We start from the raw sequence: 15,573 nt of genomic DNA, 5'->3' as shown, positions 1-15,573 counted from the left end.
CAGAGCTGGCTCAGTGCAGGCTGCTCGCGGCGTCTCAGTGGCCACGCGAGGGGTGCCATGTGTGAAGGGATTTGTCCGTTACCAACCCTGGCTCTCCTGGCTGCTTCTCGCCTTTGTCAAGTGGGTTCCCCCAGATGCGAGGGTGAAGCCGACAACAGTCTTGCTGGCTGCCCCCAACACAGTAAAACCTTCCAGGCTTTAGTAGATAGATCTAGAAATACAGTTCCTGCCCCTAAACTGTGTCTGTCACCTGTCACTTCCCCAGGTTATTATCCCCAAACTCGGGAGGTACTTGCATTAGGTGAGTAATCTCGGGATTACTGCAGTACACACGTTACTGCAGCTGGGATCAAAAGAAATCTGCCTGCCGACCCATTTCGTAGACATCCCCACCTTACTGACTCTTGATGAAAGCGGGGAGCGGAGCTGTGACAGGTGGCAGGCTGCTGCTGCTGAAGACACTTGGAGCGCCTGACCTCAGTCCCTCTTGTTTTTCTGGTCAAGGTCCGAGCGCCTGGGGTGACCTTTCTTCGGGGACATTGTGATGATGGTCACGGCCGCTGCCAGGGGCATGCACTTTTATTTGAAGCTGTTCTCAGGTTCAGACTGTGGGCGATCTCACTCACCATGTGATTCTTGGATGATTTGCAATCATCATTTTGCGTTGGTCTTTCGGAGTCCCGTTCTTTCTTATGGACGATGGCCAGGGTGATAACAGCGAGTGATAATCGCAGCTTTTATATACTGGGTGCTTCCTCTGGGTGGAGATTGTGCTAAATAAGGGCTTTCCGGGGACCCCTGCATTGGATCTGAGCAACAGCACAATAGAGTAGTTGCTCTTATTCCCATTTTATAGACATGCAAGCTAAAGATTCAGAGAGTATTTCTTGCTGCATATAAGATATTTTCAAATAGTGGCTTCAAACACTAGTCACCCTTTTTTTTTGCTCATAAGTCCAGTGGCTGCCTGGGCTCAGGTAGGTGGTTCTTGTGGGAGGCCTCATGGGGGATTGCATTCAGATGGGCTGGGACTGGAATCATCTGGAAGGCTTCCTCACTCACAAGTCTGCCCCCCCACGCCCCGCCTCCCTGGGGGTGTGGCGCTGGGAAGATCCACACAACCTGGGGACATGGAGAGGCTCCTTGATCTCTGTGTGGCCTGTCTGTGGGGTCTTTCCTGCCTGGCTGTGGCCAGATGAGCCCGACTTCCTATGTCATGGCACAGGCTCTAATGCACGTGTTCTGGGAAAGAGCGACATAGGGGGTGTGTCTGTACCTTGTTCCTTGGCCCAGCCTCCTGAATCACACAGTGTCCTTTCTGGCATACTCTGCTCCTTAGAAGCAAGTTCTTGCAGCTCTCACCTTGGGGGGAGGGCAGTGGCACTCAGTCTCTAGATGGAGGATCATTGGCCTCTTTTCACCGAGTTATTTCTAAGCGGGCACAGAGCACATGGTTGGGTTGCACTGGTAGGCAATGGCAGTAGAGTGGGCTGTGACTCTGGAGGTTGGAGCACATCCTGTCACCCTCAGACATGAACACCTTGACCACCTGGCCCTGGCGGAAACCCCTGCACTTCTCCTGTTCACCTGTCGGACATTCTCCCTGAAGAAACAAGAGCACAGGTGTAAGAGCACAGGTGTCTCCTCCTTTGGTTCAAAGAGGCGCTAGTACAGACCCTACAGCCACCCCCTCCCATCCCCTCCACTTCTCCACCTCCCCTCCCATCCTCTCCATCTCCTTGCCCTTCACCAGGCTTGTGAGCTCACTTTCTTGGGCCTTAGCCTCTGTGGGCCCCTTCCTCCACAAAAAAGTATTGAAAATTATTATCTTATGACTGAGTTGATTTAAAGATGAGTATTTTAATAGTATATGTTCAAACATTTTCTTCTAACTAAAATTACTTTTAGATGGCAGGATTGCTTGAACCTCCTCTCCCTGCCTCCTCTCTCTCCCCTTCCCCCACCCCCCTACCTGCTTTCGTCCACTTCCTCTGTCTCCTCCTGCTCCTCTCTCTGCCTGTCCTCCCCACCCTGCACTACTTTAGTCTTTATTCTGGTCCCCACTTCACAGGCCCCTCTCCCCTCTGGGACTATGAACCCCAGGTTCCTGTCTGTGTCTGTTAAGCTGGTCTCCACACTGGGCATGGACTGTCCCCACTGCCTCTGGGCCTCTTCTGTCCTGGCCCTTCCCTAGCGGGTGGACCCTCCTTGTGGGAAGGGACTTCAGCAGAGGCATCCCTGTCTGGTTTCTGGCTTGTCTCTGAAAGCTGAACCCAGGGAGCACCTCCCTTTTTCCCTGCAGCTCAAGAGAGGAGTCTTGCTCCCCCGGCTGCTGCAGCCATGCAGGGTGGCCAGTCTCAGATGCCCCCGGCCAGCTTGTAATGAGCCTCCCATCCGTCTAGAAGCTTTACTGAGGTCCTGTGCCAGCAAGACCTCCCAGGTTTCTATCTTCGTGGAACTTAGAGAGGTACGAAGACAGAAAAAATCAACACATGAATTTTATAAACAATAGGAGATTTTTGAGAAGGAGTCAGCATTTCATGAGAACCAAAGTGAGCATGGTCACGGGAGACTCTGCGGCAGCAGCCAGGATGCCTGCCTTCCTGTCCATTGGGGGGTCCTCATCTCACCACCTGGCACTGCCCGCCCCCACCCTCCCCCTCACCACTGGCCATCTCCTCCTGCTCCTCTGAGCACAAAGACAACTGAGACCCTCCCCCACATGACAGCCTCATCAGGACTTGCTCCCTCTGCTGGGGTCCTGGGTTCCTGAGAGGGAAGCAGAGTGGCCTGGCTTGGGTTGAGGGTTGCCCTCCAGGCTGAGCAGCTGTGGCTGGGCAGGTGGGGCCCTGGGGTGGGGTGAGCTGCCTGTCCTCAGATACCGTTGGGACAATTGCTCATGGAGGGTGTGTGGGGTGGGGGAGCCTCAAAACTGGCTCACGTTAAGGTTGTGTTTGCCAGCCTTTTAATGTACAGAGACGAGGAAGTATGTTGAATCAAGGAATTGCACGAGATTGTGAAACTTTCACTGGCCAAGTGTTACCACTGTGATATAATAAATAATTAGAAAAATGGGATTGGGGGTTGGGGTGCCTGGCTGGCTCAGTCGACAAAACATGGCAGTCTTAATCTCGAGGCCATGCACTGGAGCCCTGCATCAAGCGATCTTTGAAAAAAAAAAAAATCTTTAAAAGAAAGAAAAATAGGAAGATCCTAGCATTAGAATTTTCAAAAAAAAATTTTTTTTAAAGATTCTCTTTATTTATTTGAAAGAGGGAGAGAGGGAGCACCAGCAGAAGGGAGAGGGAGAGGGAGAAGCAGGGTCCCTGCTGAGCAGCGAGCCCGATGTGGGGCTCAATCCCAGGGCCCTGGGATCGTGACCTGAGCTGAAGTCATCCTCTTAACAGTGTGAGCCACCCAGGCACCCTCCAGATTAGTTATTTTTAATTAATTCGTTTCACGAAGTTCAAATAATTCACCACTCAGCGTGCCTTGTTCTTGGACTTTTCATTTTGCCAAATGCATTTAAGACTGTGTTCACAGACCTGGTGTGCTCTGGGGACACACACTGGGGACCCATGGGCAGGAAGGGGTCCTCAAAGGTGACTTAGCAATAGTACCAGCCCCCTTAGCAGCAGGAAGGGCTGACGCCCGTCAGCACTGGGCTCTGAGCCTCGCGGGCTCCATGCTGTCCTGAGTCCCCCGTGGGCCACTGCTCGTTGGAAGCCGGAGATGACACAGCTCAGGGAAGCTGCTGGCCTCGTCCGGGGTGCACAGTCCATGAGAGCAGGAGCAAGATTTAATTCCAAGTTGTTGGCTGCTCTAAGCGTGTCCTTTTAGGGGAGGGAGAGGAGTGGGGTTCCGTCAGCTAGAGCAGAGGCAAGCTGTGATGTGGGGGTGCACACAGTAGAATGAACCGACTGTTCAGAGACTGTGAGGGGTGGGGGGAGGGGGGAACTCGGGAAATTTCCCTGAGGAGGTGTTGGCTTAGGCAGACCTGGACCAGGATGGAAGCATCCGAGCCAGGGATGGACACAGAAGCACAGACGCAGGTGTGAGCGAGCGTGGAGAGCCCAGCCTGGACATTCCTGTCCTGGCCGAGTAGGGCTGGGGTACTGGGAACGGACGTGATCCAATCTGGAATTTAGAAAGACAGTCCTATGGCAACACAGAGGTTGAACCAACATTTGCAAATTAAAAAACGGTGCTGGCAAACACGTTTAAAAGAGCAAATGTTTGGCATATGCAGATACAGTCAAACTGATTTCTGAAAACGCATTCCCGTTTGGAAGTGACGCCAAGGTCCCGCCTCCCTCGAGCCTTCTGTGGAACTCGAGGGAAGCCCCATTTGCAACCTGCCTTCCCGTCTCCAAAGACACAGGCAGGGGGCAGACATGACAGTGCCGTGGACTTTGGAATGTTGATGGTTTTTTCAGACAAAACACCGGCCTTTAATTTTTTTTTTTTTTGAGATTTTATTTATTCATTTGAGAGAGAAAGAGCGTGCACGTGAGCAGGGAGGAGGGGCAGAGGGAGAGGGGGAAGCAGACTCCCCGCTAAGCAGGGAGCCCAATGCAGGGCTGCATACCAGGATCCTGAGATCACGACCTGAGCCGAAGGTAGACGCTTAACCCACTGAGCCACCCAGGTGTCCTAAACATTGGTTTTCATTAACTTCCACCCCCTTCTACAGAGTCTCCCGACTCAAGCGACTGGTTTTCTGTATGCAGCCGTATCACGGGCACAGTCGAGTTTGCAACTCTGGGGCGTGGGGCAGGACCTCATGTCCCGAAATGACAGATAAGAAAGGCTCAGGTGGCCTTGGCAGCAACCCCAGGGTCACACAGGTGAAGAAGGAAAGTGGACCAGGGTCTCCTGGCCGCCAAGTGTCAACCCTGAGGACTTCCTACCCTGTTATTATGCAGGACACGCGCGTGTGGGAGGGTTTCTCCCGTCTCTGCTCCCTGTTGTCATGTGTCCTTGCCGAGCCCTTAGTTCTGGGCTGCAGAACCATGCAGCAAGCTGGGTGGCTGAAAACAAGAGAAACAGCTTCTCTTGCTGTTCTCAGGGGCAGAAGTCTGAAATCCAGGTGCTGGCAGAGCTGTAACCTTCCGGAAGATTCTAAGGAGATCCTGTTCCATGCCTCTTCCTGGCTTGGGGATGCGGCGAGCAAATCCTTGGTGCTCCTGGGCCCGTAGCGGCATCCCCTTGTTGTATTCTCGCCAGCCTCCTGTGGCATCCTGTGTGTCTGTGTGCCTGCCTCTGCGTGCAGACCGCTGGGTTTAGGGCCCACCTTCACCCGCTATGACCTCATTTTAACTTGATCGTCTCTGCAGAGGCTGGATCTCCCTATGAGTCACAGGAGAGCAGCAGTTAGGACTTGAACTTACCTGATGAGGAGGCGCAGTTCAGCCCATCGCACCCCGAGAGATGGACCGCCCCGGGGGCAGGTTTGTCCTGGACCACACCCTCATCTAGAATGTTCTGGGAGCAGTCAGTGCTACCGGGCTGTGGGGATCTCACCTGTCGCCTGCACAGGTTGGCTTGGCACATGCCCCCAGTGGGCTCCTGTGGCTTCTGGCCCCTCGGCCAGGAGGGGCGTGAAGTCAGCGGCTGCCAGCTCCGTGCTCCGGGGATGGGCTGTGATGCTTTGGCGTCCGTTTGGGATGCTGCCAGCATCTGGATGTAATGAGTAGGTGGTGGCTTGGGCACACCGCGTGTCCTAGGGAGCAGGGCCGCCCCTGGCTGGATATGGTAGCCTTCCGTGGGCTCCTGGCAGCACCTGGCACGTGTCTCGGTCAGCGACCGCTCCAGCAGCAGGGTGGCCAGGGGACAGCTGTGTCCGGGGAGGCAGCACAGGGCTGAGACGTTGGAACGAGGCTGATTCCTTTCCCCCACCAGACTGCAGACCTCTCTAGGGCAGGGCCGTCTGTCATTCCTCCACAGGTTCGGATGTGTGGCAACTGCCCCGTGTTCTCTGATTCAGTCACCGTGTGGCTGCTCCTTGGAGACTCTGAGACTCCCCTGGGCGAGTCTCTGTGCCCATGGCTGGGATTCAGTGAGATTGTGGATATTAATTTAAAACTATGCACATGAGAGATGCCAACTCCAGGTATAATCTGGAAGGTGGCTTAGGGAAGAAGGGTCAGAGTGTGATGGAGAAACAGAGCAGAGTCCAAGATGGCACCTGGCTGGTTGGCCGCAGGGATGGGTAGTCGGGGGGCCCCAGTGGGGACAGCTATTGCTGGGGGGGGGCGCTGGGTTTGGGACAGAAATGTGTTCCCCTGTGAAAAAGGCATTGCTGCTGCAAGTGAAAGCATGACCTGTCAGGTCTACAGGGACCGTGGCTTGTGTGGTGGGAAAAATGTTCTCACCCCTGGATCCCAGAGAGGGGGAAACAGGAACCCTTTCGAGAGTTTTGTTAGGGGGTCTTCTGCCGAGGGCAGGAGGAGACGAGGGGCAGCAGGAGGGTTGGAGGCCACAGGGGAGCTTGGGCAGGGGCGTCTGGCCCGTGGGTAGCACCGAAACCACCCTAGAAGGTGAGGTTTGGAGGATGGGGATTTGGGGTCTCAGGAGACGGGAGTCAGGAGCAGCCCTTGTGGGCAGGGGGTCGGCAGACCTGAAAATAGCGTCTGCTTGGCCCTTTAAGGGAATTCTTGTGCCAAGAAGAATCGGAAGTTACGGGCAGATAAGGACCCATCCTCTAGGAACTCCCTAGGGCTTGAGGGTGTGGGTGGGCTCTCACCCGTGCGGGCCCGGTTTCTCCAGCTGCATGAATGCCCCCGGGGGGGCAGAGATTGCTCTGGAGAGACCGCAGGACGTCAGGTGCATAGTAGGTGTGTGGTTAAAACTAGAAGACCTTCTTGTTGCCTAAGGTATTGTGCTCAAGGGCTGGGATTCTGGGAGCCCCGGAAAAAGCTGAAGCCCACCCCACCCCCCACTGCGCGTTATGGTGCGGCTGCTCTGAGACCTCTGGTGCCTGAACACCAGCACTTTTAAAAAGCTTGTCGCCAACACCGCACCCCGTCAGCACCACCCCTGGGCCCCCTTCCCGCCTTGCTGGACGGGGCTCCTCATGGCCCCAAGGCACTGCCTTGCAGGCCTGAGGCACGAGGAGGGTCCAGCCCAGCGCCTGGCACATAGAGGCCCCCGCTACTCTTGATTCAAAGTAGAAAGAGAACATTACTGTGTGTTGAGGGAAATGGGTCTCCTTTGGGTAAAACCAGTGCCATCTTTGTCACTGTCTCTCTGCATGGGGATGAGGTCGTGCCATTCCTGTTAGGGAACCACGCCTGAATGAGGGGTTGGGGACCCCTAAATCAATTAGTTGGAGCCCAATGCACTGGGACTCCCTCCCGCCACCTCCCCTGAACCCGGGGTGGCAGGAAAGCTGGGGAGGGGGTGGGCAGGAGGGGGCGTGGAGGCCGTGGTCAGCCATCTCGTGCCTATCGAAACTTTTTTTTTTTTTCTGGGTGTAAACGGTTGCCAGTCGAGTGAGAGAGGGGATTTGGAATCAAGCCGGTGAGCTGCTGCAGGTGCTGAGCCGCGGGTCTATGGATTCTTCAGTTTTTTACATTAAAAAAAAATCCTTAAGGCCATGCCTGAAAGAACAAGGCAGGCTCTCCAGCTGACCTGCTTCTCTTTGCACCATTGCAGAGCCTCAGGACATCTCCAGAGACAAGCAGCCAGCCCCTTCGGCAAGCCGCAGATGGGCTCGGTGTGACGTGCAGCCCGGGTGTAGACTGAGTTAGGGTGTAGGGTGGCCGGAGGACCCAGACTCGCGGGGTTGCCTCATTTGGAGCAGGTGCTCTCGGACGAATGTGGGGGGCTGGGGGGTGTCCCTGTCGGGTGGATTGTTCCATCACTTGTGGCTCTGCTGAGCGCCTTCTCTCTGCTGGCAGTTGGGGGGCAGCTGGGCCCCTGAGATGGATCAAGCGGGCCGTCCCCACCCTCCGGAGTCGGGTCAGACAGCAGTGTCTCTGGGGATTCGTGACAAATCCTGGGAGCCCAGAGCCAGACCTGAGAGCAGGTGAGGGTCAGACAAGCCTTCGTGGGGAGGAGGGAACCTCCGAGATGTGTTCTGAGAAGGGGTAGCCATCAGTCCCTTGAAGGAGGGTGGTCCAGGTGCAGAGAACAGCTCCTGTGTCTTAATGGGGAAGAGAGAGCCAGGGAAGTCGCACCGGGACTTAACCACAGGCTGGTGGCAGGAGGGACGCTAAGCCTGGGACGAGAAAGAGAGATTCGCATGCAGGTTTGCTTTGGTGGGAGAAGTGCTGGGACCACCCCCCAGTCTAGCTCCGTGTCCAGAGAGCTTAGTTCCAGCAGAGCGCACCTGTGCCTGCATCTGGTGTGTGTGCACCTATGCATGCGTTCGTATGTGCTTGCATGCAGGGGTCAGGTGGAGAGCCATTAAGCCCAAATCCAGGCCATCAGATGGTCAGGTCACCTAGTCAGCGTGCTTCTGTGATACGTACCAATACTAGGTCCCAAGGCTCCGTTCCCCGCCCCAGGTCCTGGTTCCCTAAACCTCACATTTCTGCAAAGTGGGAACGGTTGTCTGCGTTTATCGATGCTTGAGAATCCTTATAAGGAAGCCTCAGGGGCTGACAGAACCTCAGATCTTCCTGGCAGCGTTTTCTGAAATCTGGCCCACTCTCTGCCCCAAACCTTCAGAACTTCCTTCAGATCCTTTTGCTTTATTTGAGCCATTGTACCTACCGTTTGCACCTCTGGACTGTTTTTCTGTTTCTGCTCCTCCTTCCTATCCGAGCTTGGGTCTCCCCTTCTCCCTCCCCTCAGCCCCCCACCACAGCTCCTGCTCCCATCTCTCTGGGCGGCTCCTGCACAGAGCGCTTGCCCTTCGGAGCTCGCACTGCACTGTGGCTTTTTCCTTGCCAAGTTCTTTGCAAACATGCCACACGCGTTGTGCACCTGGCATGGTACCTGGGCCCAGGGAGGGTGGTTCATGAAGTATTCACTAAGTAAATTAGTGAATCCTGGAGAAGGCCAGAGCTCAGTGAGGTTCAGAAATGTTCCCAAGGTCACCCTGCCAGCAAGTGGCAGAGTTGGGATTCAGCTGTCTTTTTTCTGCCCCCACACCTGTGTGGGTCCTGCTGCACACCCAGCCTCCGCTTCCCTTGCCAGGCTGAACAGTCCCACAGCCAGCAGTGGGAGGAAATGGGGCTCAGTGAGACCGGGCCGGTGCTGGGAGGGCACTGGGAGAGTCAGGTGGAGTGTCAGGGCCTCCGTATTTGGGCTTCATTGGGAAGCTAAGGCAGAAGCCCAGAAATAGACATCGGGCTGGTCCAGCCAGCTGGGGAGACGTCAGGCCTTAAATCCGGGCCCGCTGGAGATGGAATCTCTGGCAGCAAGCTTCATTCCAGCCCCGGCTCCAGGGACGAGGTATCCCCTACCACGTTTGTCTCAGAATAAAGCTGGAACTTCGGGGAAAGGTCGGCGGGGGTGGGGGCAGAGTCAAACCGAAAGCTGCTGCATCACACCCTCCGGCCATCCTTCTGAGCCTCTGTTGTTTCTCTTTTCCCTGGAAACTTAGCGAAAGTTTCTGCATGCAGCATTTGCTTTTCCTGCAATATAATGTAAGTAGTAGGGTGGCAGTTCGGACCTACTGTTTAAAAAGTCCCCAGGTTCCCCCCAAAATATAGAGACTTGTGATTGCAAAAAAAAAAAAAAAATAGTAATAGCAATCATATTCCATCGTGTCCGTATTATGCAACTGTAGAGACGTTTGCAAACACTTGGGACACTCAAAGAATGGAATCTCTGTCCAGGCTGTCTCTGGGAAGCCTTCTTCACCAAAGAAGAGGTGAGTCACCTGTTAGCCCAGTGCAAGTTGCCTTGTCTTACTTAGCAGACTTGAAAACTGTTGTCGTACATTATATCCTGATTTGGCTTCACTTTTGCATAGATTTCTTCAAATTGTTCTGCTTGACATATCTTTTTACTTCAACCCTTGAAGCTCTTTTCTGGTCAATATTTGCACATCGTAAGGCAGGGGTAGGCACAGTGAAATACCTGATGTATTTAGAGCCTCGCAGATATTATACATCTAAACTCATTTAATCTCCAACGGGACCCTTTTCCATGTTTTTACATAAGCCACGATTCCCACCCAGGTAAATTGGTCACCTTCAGGCTGTAGCTGTGAGTGTTCTAAAATCAAAAAGGAAGGTGTGACTCCTCCTTTGCCTGTTCTTATTTTTATTCAAGTGCTTCTATCAGTTCCTTTTTTAAAAAGATTTATTTATTATTTTAGAGAGAGAGCACGCCAACGCAGGACTCAATCCCATATTCCTGAGATCATGCCCTGAGCCAAAGTCAAGAGTTGGATACAGACCAAGCCACCCCAGTGCCCTTATTTTTAATCTTTAAATAAATGCTTTTCCCCATCACCCTCTTATGCTGCTTCTGTCTCTTCTTTTTGTGAGAAGAGGTGACTAGCGCCCCGCTCTAAATCCAACCTTTCCTCTTGCCTTCGGCTTCATGCACCTGAAGCATTGGGGTTGACCTTACAGCAGAGTGGCTTCTGTTGACATCCTGTACTGTACTTTCCACCATGTGTTTTGTCCGGAGCCCGACTATAGGAATCAATATGGGTACTGCTGTATCAGAAGTACCTAATACTTCATGAAACCCTATGCTGGGATTACTTTTCCTTCTCCAGAGATCAACTTCTCCGCCCCTGGATCACTCAAGATAGAATGTCCCAGAACAGAGTCAAATGCATCGTATTTGTTTGCATTCCATCCACCGCCTCACATCATGCCTTCTGTTAGTTTCCTTTGTGTTTGGATCATGACTTAATTATGCAGGATTTTGTGTTTATGTGTTTCCTAGAATTTCTAATTGCCTTTCTTTTTCTTTTCCTTTTTTTTTTTTTTTTGTTTCATTTATCTCTGTCATATTTCCCTTTCTTCATACCCCCTGCTCTGTTGAGCTCCTCCCTGGTGTGTGTGTGTGTGTGTGTGTGTGTGTGTGTGTGTGTGTGTGTTGGTTTTGAGTTTTTGTCCTCCCAGGACCCTCCTTGTCCTGTACCAAGCTGTGTATCTCTCCTGCACACGCGCTCCACAGTGGTCATCCGGGGCCCATCCTTTATCGCTTCCCTGGGTTGGAGCTTCCTAGGAAAAGATATATGGATCGTAAGCTCTCAGAAAATGTCTTTATTTCATACTCACACTGAGGGTAGATCTCCAGGTTCAAAATCATTTTCCTTCAGAATTTTGAACGCTTTGGAGCTTTCCAGGTTGCTGATGAGAAGTCTGATTCTAGGTCCCTTGTAGATTTTCTGTTTTCTTTTTCTGGCAGATTTTAGGAATTTTTCTTCATCCTTGTCATTCGTATATCACATGAAGATTCTCTGTGGGGTCTTCCTCCACTCTTCTGGATACTCAGTGTAATCTGAAGGCGAGTCCTTATGGTCTGGGAGATCCTAAAGCATTTTTTTTTTAAATTTAAATCTCCATCTTTTTCCCATTGTGCATTTCTGAACCTCTTATTTGTTGGCTCTTCCCCCTTCCAAGTAAATGGGCCTATTTACTTCTGCATTTTTCTTCTATTTCCTTGTTTCATTGCTGTTTTGCTCTTTATTCTAGATTTTGTCAGTGTCATCTTCCAGTCTATCTTTTTCTTTTTCTTTTGTTTACTTTTAAAAGACATTTTGGCACTAGTTCTTTTTTTTTTTTTTTTTTAATTTCTAAGGGTTTTTTTTCTTTCTTAAAAAGATTTATTTATTTATTTGAGAGAGAGAGTGTGTGTGTGTGAGCACAAGCAGGCAGAGGAACAGAGGGAGAGGGAGAAGCAGACTCCCTGCTGAGCAGGGAGCCTGATGCAGGACTCGATCCCAGGACCCTGGAACCATGACCTGAGCTGGAGGCCGAGGCTTAACCCACTGAGCCACCCAGGCATCCTGAGAGCTTTTTTCTTATTCCCTTATTGCTCCTTTTCTTAGAATCTCATTTTGTTTTATAGCTGTTAGTATCCTGAGTAGTGAAATATTGGAGGTTTTTTGTTTGTTTGTTTGCTTTCATTGATGAATTATTTCCCTCTTCTCAAAGGTCAGTTCTGTGTGTGTCTCTCTTGATCGTTCCCTTCATGGTGCTTATCTCCTCGTGTGCCTGCTCATCTGGGGTTGGGATAGTCTAGCTGCTCTTGACTTTCTTCGTTGGCCAATAAGTCATTAGACTCAGAAGGACTGAATCATCAGCCAAGGTCACACAGTAGAAATGGCACAGCAGTTGAACCCCAACTTTTGGATTTCTGACCTGCCTCTTTTACCTGAGAGCTCTGCTTCTCCGTAGCCCTGATATTTTCTCCTTAAACATGGTGAACCCCTCCCGCCCATACCCTGAGCACCCTTAGGGGCAGGCCTCCGTCTTTCATGCCTAAGTGCCCTTGCTTTGGCATCCATACATTCTGGAGGTTTCTGGGACTCTGCATGTCAGTTTTTCTGTTCTGCTGCCTCTGTCTGACCTGTGCTTCCCAGACCAGGTAGCCTGATTTTAAGGTTACGAAAAAGCAGACAGCAAATTTAAGGCATCCAGCCCGGTGTTTTCTACCTAGTAGGACCTCCGTGTCTGTGTTCTGCTCCAAAGACTTGACTGATTTGAGGTAGACTTTAGGCTCAGATTCATCTGCTTTGCTGAGTGTGCAAAGATCGGAATTTTCTGCAAATAGTAGGTCACAGCACAACTGTGGCACATGTGTATCAGTGGAAGGACATGAGATCTGGTCCCCAAAAACCCTAGAAACACCAGTTCCGAAGGAAAAATGGCAATTACGTTAGGCTTTTTAACCACCCTCCCCTTTCAAAATGCAGCCATTTTCTTTTTAATGTTTGTTTATTTATTTTTAAAAGATTTTATGTATTTACTTAACAGAGAGAAAGAGACAGCGAGAGAGGGAACACAAGCAGGGGCAGGGGGAGAGGGAGAAGCCGGCTCCCTGCAGAGCAGGGAGCCCGATGCGGGGCTCGATCCCAGGAACCTGGGACCATGACCCGAGCCGAAGGCAGAAGCCCAATGCCTGAGCCACCCAGGCACCCCTCTTTTTAATTTTTAAATGGTAGAACTAACATATTCATAAGAGCAAGCAACGTAACCGTCAGACACATCCCTGAGATGTACTGGCTCCGACACCGTGGGGGTTTATTACTAACGTGTAAATAGTCTTGGTGGGTGTCCCTGGTTGGGGGACGGCTGTGTTCCAGGCAGTGACGCAGGACTCGGCTTCCCCACATGGGCTCTACCATGCTCCAGGTCCTCGTGGGCTCCACCATGCTCCGGGTCTTCTGACATCCTCATCATCTGTTCTAGGCTGGAGGGAAGGCAGAGAGCGACTGGCCACTTGCTCACCTGGAGCATTTTGCTCACATTCCTCTGTGAAGACCTGAACAGCTGCACCTCACTGCAGGGCAGATGGGCAGGGTAGCCTGGCTGTGCCCCAGGTGAAGGCGGCATCTGGATTTGGTGGGACAGCTAGCAGTCTCTACCCAGGAGGGTGTCTGAAGCCATCCCGGGCAATCCGTCCCAGCCTCAGCCCACCAGCCAGCGTTTAGGGTATGCCCATGGCATGCCAGCCCCTGGGCCAAGTGCAGGGCTGCAGAAAGATGCACCTCCAGAGTGCAGCTGGAGAGGGGGAGGGGAGGTCAGAGAGTGTCACTGAGATGCTGCGTGCTCTGTGCAGTATCCGCTGAGAGCACCTGGCTTGGCATGTCTGCGAAGGAGGAAGAGTCTGTCTATTCTTCTTTCCTTCCTTCTTTTTTTTTTTTTAATTTTTATTTATGGGCACAAGCAGGCAGAGGGAGAAATAGACTCCCTGCTGAGCAGGGAGCCTGAGGCAGGGCTTGATCCCAGGACCCCATGATCATGACCTGAGCCAAAGGCAGACGCTTCACTGACTGACCCCTCCAGGCACCCAGAAGAGTTCTTTCTGTTGGTGGGTCCCAGTGGCTCTAGTAGATGCCTGGCTTTCTGACCCCCCTCTCTCTCACAGAACTTTCTCAACTTAGGCTATTGGATAATGGGATGTAGGAGCAGGCAGCAAACCCAGAGATCGTCCGGTAGTCTGTCCACTCCAGTCTAATGGAAAGATGGGGACAGAGATCACGAGGGGAAGGGGCCGGCTGGGAGTCCCACAGCTGAGTGCTCTTTCCATGCCCCCCTGCAGGGACAGACCCCTGTTCTTCTCCTTTTCTGTAACTTCCTTTTTGACTAGTTTCGGATTTCCTGTCCACCTGTCTCCACTGCCCCAGCAGGGGGCAATGCTGGAGTTCCTTCTGAGTCCTGTGGTTGTCAAGGGGCATGCAGACCTTTCCTGAGACGGATGCTTCTCCCCTGCCCAGTGGCCTTCCCAAGGGCTCTCCACAGCTCCCAGTAAAGATGTGGGCTTGTCCCTTGCAGGCAGGAGAGCCTCCAGAGCCTGGGGGGCTTTTAGGGGGGGAGGCTGTTGTACTCACTGGCTGGCTCTGGGGCAGCGTTCCCAAGAGGGACTCCTGAGTCTGGAGGCGAGGGGGGCCGCATACAGGATTCAAGCAGACAGGTGCCAAACAGAAAAATGTGGAATAAACATTCACGTCAGTCCTAGCTCACTTACCCTCATCTTCTGCTCCTGAAAACTTTCTCCTTTGAACATTCCAACTTTCAGGGAGGAAACATATAACCACTTAAGAGCATTTAGAGCGTCCCGGGCTTCGGGAAGCCCCTCCGACCCCCCAGGATCTGAGACGGACACATTCGCCGGGAGCCGTTATTTTTCTTTCATTTTTTCTCCTGGGCTCAGCTAACCTGTATGAAATCTTCCTGTAATACACCTGCTCAGGGCTGGGGGTGTGGAGGAGGCTGACGGGTTAAGACCTAGTTGCTGCTCTTGGCTGAGTCTTCGTCCCCATGTCCTGGTCCCCGCAGCAGTAGGAGTTGGTGTTTCTGGGGTTCTGTGAGGGGGTGGGGTGCGGGCCACGTGGTCAGGAGCCCGGCAGCAGGGGGTTTGCCACTACAAGGCAGATGGGTTTCTTGTTCGGGGCAGGGCACACACAGTTCCTACCTCGTTCACAGAGCTGTGCTGGGGAGTAAAGGAGCCGGCCAGGACAGGTGGCGGGCACAGGGACAAGGACACAGGAAGCGTGTGGGCAGTTACCATGTGTGACAAGGTGGCTAAGGACCCCAGGCAGTGAGTGATTCGGAGAGTGAGTGCTGCTGGATTGCACGGCTGGCATTAACAGACAGTAGCAAAAGGGAGGGAAGCAGCTTGCCCTTAGAAAGAGTGAGACCACCAGGCCTGAACCCCGTTTTATGGACAGGCAAACAGAGGATCATGGATGGAAAGCAAGGCCTGTTTTTGTATAGTTAGACATGGGCTTTATACATGCTTTGTGATTCCCTTTCTTTCTTTTTGGCATTCTTTACCTGTCTTTAAAGAGCGTATTTTTCCCTTTTTATTTCAGTGATCACTTATTGATTCTCTCTTCTATTCTCTTGACATAACGTTTGAGATGGTGTGAGGTGATCCAAGAAATCACTCCAGAAGGCTTGTGCTTAGCAGACAAACAAGCACGCGCTGTTG

General features: G+C 52.4%; 1 protein-coding gene across 1 annotated transcript in view; it reads left to right on the top strand.

The window, feature by feature from the left end:
- The window catches only part of TUNAR (transmembrane neural differentiation associated intracellular calcium regulator), a 46,139-nt gene that overhangs the window by 11,697 nt on the left and 18,869 nt on the right, over positions 1–15,573 (top strand). The window lies entirely within an intron of this gene.

This window comes from Mustela nivalis (assembly GCF_964662115.1).
Source record: "Mustela nivalis genome assembly, chromosome: 6".
In the NCBI taxonomy this organism is placed as follows: Eukaryota; Metazoa; Chordata; class Mammalia; order Carnivora; family Mustelidae; genus Mustela; species Mustela nivalis.
Note: the sequence above shows the minus strand (reverse complement) of the source record. Positions and strands in the feature narration are given on the sequence as shown.